General features: G+C 43.5%; 1 non-coding gene across 1 annotated transcript; it reads right to left on the bottom strand.

Moving 5' to 3' along the window:
• Positions 1 to 4,362: 4,362 nt before the first annotated feature.
• Positions 4,363 to 4,434, bottom strand: TRNAG-UCC. Its single transcript has one exon. It is a non-coding gene; the product is annotated as a tRNA-Gly (tRNA).
• Between the last annotated feature and the right edge of the window lie 216 nt (positions 4,435 to 4,650).

The following is a 4,650-nucleotide window of genomic DNA, read 5'->3' as shown; positions in this document are numbered from 1 at the left end:
AGGGGGTGGTGACGGTAGAGCGAGTAGAGGGAGAAGGGGAGCTCAGTGCGGGAAGGCCTCTTGGAGGAGGTGAGCTCTCGGTAGGGTTTTGAAGAGGGGAAGAGAATTAGTTTGGCGGAGGTGAGGAGGGAGGGCGTTCCGGGATCGAGGGAGGGCGCGGCCCAGGAGCTCTCAGTAAGAGCACAATAAATACGATTGAATGACCGACAGTTTTTGATCCCAGTCTCCACGGGCTGTTGGCAAAAGGGGCTTTCAGGAGCTGGGGGCTACGGTCTATCCAGAGTGCGGTCCCGCCCACCCGTACCCCACAATCCTAACATCTCCAAACAATGCCAGGCTCGTTTCACAGGGAGCAAGTATCTCTAAGGATCATTCCCAGTGTCCGGAGAAAGACTCTGGGACAAGTCACCACAGAGAACTCCTAAACATTTGTTGAGGGGTCAATGGGGAAAGCTTCATTTTTTGCCTTATTCTAACTGGGAGTGAAAGCAATGTAGGCTATTGGACTACCATTCCATCAATCACTGTATTTATTAAGTGTTTATAGTGTGCAAAAGACCGAACTAAAAGCTTGGGAGTATGTAGTACAATATAATACTCCTTCATAACCAAAAGAAATAAAATATGATAAGTATGAAGAATATGAAGGGGTATTATATACGCTATAATACCCGAAAGCTCTACTATACTCACGTCCCCTCCAAAAGAACTTCCCTAACTTCTTATTTCTCCTATTCACTTTGATCTATACCCCTTCGGCACTTCATATTCACCCCACAACACTTTTATCCACGTCCGTTTTCCCTATTTGTGATTTACTTCAGTGTCTGTCTCCCCTCTACGCCGCATACGCCTTGTGGGCTAGCTCCAAGTGCAGTGCTCAGCACAGAGTAAGCACTCAATCAGTATCATTGATTGAATAGAGTCAGTAGACACAATCCCTGCCCACAGTCAAGGTAGAATAGATTCCCTTCTTCAGTCTATATTGTACTGTACCACACAATCATCTTCTTGAAAAATTATAGAGCACACGTCTCTCTACTCCTCAAAATCCTCTCATGGCTTCTTCCCATTTCTCTCTCTATCAAGCAAAATTCTCCTCGCAATTAGTTTCAAATATCTCCAGACGCCTTCCCCATCCCATCAGCTTTGTCCACCCAAACTCTCCTGTTCCTGCTCATTGTTTTTCTCCAGCTCAGCTTCTAATTGTACCTCGCTCTTGAGTCTCCCGTCTCCACTGTCTCACTCATGTTGTTCCCCATTATGGAATTCCCTCTCCACCAAATCCACCAGCCCTTATTTTTTCCCACATCAAAGTCCTCCTAAAATCCCATGCCTTCCAAGAATCCTTTATTAATTCACCGCACACTAGTCTCATCAACCTAACAATCATCCTGTGCAGACATATGCTTCATTCCCATCTTCAGCACTTAGGTACATATATATTTGTACATGCAATTAGATATTCAGTGATTTCATGCAGACATATTTGTATTACTACCTGTTACATTCTTGCTCTTCCTTCTGCTTTCATTGACAATAATTTTTTTGCCTGCCTCCCCCTCTTTAAATTGTAAGACTTCTGAGGACAAGAAATGTTCCCCCTTTTACTGTTGCATTCTCCCATGTTCTTAGTACTTTTTTTGCAGTCAGTAGGTGCTTCATGAATATCATTAATTAACAGGCTGATTGATTGATGGGGAGACAGGAACACCGGGCCCTAGGGAAGGGAAGATGTGACTCTGGCTGGCTTAGGCGTCAAGGGAAGCTCCATTTTCAGTTGAAAATGCGATTGAGAACTGAGGCAGCCAATGCTTTTTTAAACACATTTGGCTGCAGAGTTCACTGGGGTTGTAAATTATTTGGTGCCTTAATTTGCAGCATGAGTGTGGGCCGATGAGATTTTTCTGAAACTGTAGCTGAACTGACAGTTCCTTAATTTTAAAAAAGCACATTCACAAGGGACTTGAATAGCTCATTATTCCCTCTGAATGGCTAACACTTTGCAATCTCTCCCTACCTTCACAGTTCCCTCTGTGATGTGGTCTGATTCAGTCCAATCTAGAGTACTGATGGATATTCTGTTCCTGAAGAGAATCTCCTCTTTCCTTATTTCTGTCCCCTTTCTTTGTCCCTTTTATTTCTTCTTCTTCTTCTTTTGTCTCCTCTCTGTCTCTTTCTCACTTTTTCTTTCTCCCACTCATTTTCTTTGTCTCTCCCTTTTTCTTTCTCTCATCTGCTTCCTTCTGGTCTCTGGTTCTGCCTGATCCTTTATGCATGTTTTTCTGCCTCTGCCACTTGGCCTTCTTTTTCCCACTGTCCAGTTCTTTCAGATCTCTAAATCTAGGTTCTCTCTCTCTGTTTGTTCCAAATAATTCAGTGAGTAAATCTGCTGAACCCTCGGGGGGGATTCATTTGTTCAATAACATTTATTGAGCACTTACTGTGTGCCAAACACTCTACTATGTAGAAACTCTCTAGAGTTCACAGGCAAGGCAACTCTTCTGTATTCCTGCCTCTGTCCTTCCACTGTATCCCAACAACAGCTACCTAGCACACCTTCACTATCCCAACTCTGACTCCATCTCCGGAGAGGACTCCAAAAAAAGAATCAGTAGAGCCCTTATCCTCCTTTGCATTAGGGGTGCGAGCTGTTCCGTTTGCTCAGTAGGATTAAACCCAAATGTGGCTTCTAACCAGTTTACAGCAGAAGGACCTGGCTTGTAATTTTGGCTCCACCATTTATCTGTTGTGTGACCTTGGGCAATCACTTAGCTTCTCTGCGCCTCGGTTACCTCACCTGTAAAATGGGGATTAAGACTGTGAGTCCCACGTAGGACATAGACTGTGTCCATGCTGATTAGCTTGTACCTACCCATTGTTTAGTCCTGTGGGAAGCGGCATGGCTCAGTGGAAAGATCCTGGGCTTGGGAGTCAGAGGTCATGGGTTCGAATCCCGGCTCTGCCCCTTGTCAGCTCTGGGACTGTGGGCAAGTCACTTAACTTCTCTGGGCCTCAGTTCCCTCATCTGTAAAATGGGGATTAAGACTGTGAGCCTCACGTGGGACAACCTGATTACTCTGTATCTACCCCAGCACTTAGAACGGTGCTCTGCACATAGTAAGTGCTTAACAAATACCAACATTATTATCATTACTGTGCCTGGCACATAGTAAGCACTTAACCAATACCACCAAAAAAAAAAGAGAGAAATGAGATTTCCTATGGAAGCCAAGTTAAACCTAACAAGTCGAATCACCATAATTACTTTTTCTGTGCCAAGCACTGTGATAATCCTATAGGTATATACAAGATAATCAAATCAGCAAGGAATCTTTTTCACAGGGGAGTTACTCTGTCACTTTGCATATGTATCCTGGGTAAATTATGCACTAATGAATATCTAATGTTCATATCTCCCTTACATCTGTAAAAACCATGAAGAAAGGGTTTTTCTAACTTTCTAAACTCATAACTTTCCCCTTCTTCACAATTAGTATAATGTCATGTGTCTTTTGGGTGATCCATAACTGATAGATTTAAATGAGCCCATCAAAGGGCAGGGACTATCTCTATCTGTTACCAAACTGTACATTCCAAGTGCTTAGTACAGTGCTCTGCACATAGTAAGCGCTCAATAAATACTATTAAATGAATGAATGAATGAATAATCATTAATAATAATAATAACTTGCAGTATTTGAAGTACTTACTATGTGCCAAGTTCCATACTAAGTGCAGGCGTAGATACAAGATAATCGAGTTGAGCACAAGTACCTGTCCGACATGGGACTCGTAGTCTAATGGTGAAAGAAGAACAAGTATTTAATCCCCATGTTACAGATGAGGAAACTGAGCATAAAGAAGTTACTTGACTCGCCCAAGGTCACACAGCAGTCAAGTGACAAAGCCAGAATTACCACCCAAGTCACTGACTACTTTGAATTTATGGAACATTTTATTTTCAAAAGTGCTGCCCAATCAAATATATCATTTTTAAGGGAGGCATTTTTTCCCCAAATTTTAAAGATGAAGCAGCTTGGCCTAGTGAAAAAATCATGGGCCTGGGAACGAGGAGACCTGAGTTCTAATAATAATGCTGGTATTTGTTAAGCGCTTACTATGTGCAGAGCACTGTTCTAAGCACTGGGGTAGATACAGGGTAATCAGGTCGTCCCACGTGAGGCTCACAGTTAATCCCCATTTTACAGATGAGGTAACTGAGGCACAGAGAGGTTAAGTGATTTGCCCACAATCACACAGCCGACAAGTGGCAGAGCTGGGATTCGAACCCATGATCTCTGACTCCCAAGCCCGGGCTCTTTCCACTGAGCCACGCTGCTTCTCAAAATGTTGGGTCGCTGCGTTGGCCGGGAACCGAACCCGGGTCAACTGCTTGGAAGGCAGCTATGCTAACCACTATACCACCAACGCAATCCTGACCCTACCGCTTGCCTCCTGTGTCACCTAGGACGAGTCACTTAAATTCTATGTGATTCAGTTTCCTCATCTGTAATATAGAGATTCAATACCTGTTTTCCCTCTCTCTCAAACTGTGAGCCCCATTAATGACAGAGCTATGTCTGATGTGAATATCTTTAATCTTGTCCCAGCACAAAGCACAGTGTTTGGCTCAACAGTCACCACCAT

This window comes from Ornithorhynchus anatinus, chromosome 7 (genome assembly GCF_004115215.2).
Source record: "Ornithorhynchus anatinus isolate Pmale09 chromosome 7, mOrnAna1.pri.v4, whole genome shotgun sequence".
Lineage (NCBI taxonomy): Eukaryota > Metazoa > Chordata > Mammalia > Monotremata > Ornithorhynchidae > Ornithorhynchus > Ornithorhynchus anatinus.
This window is presented reverse-complemented; position numbering and strand designations above follow the sequence as displayed.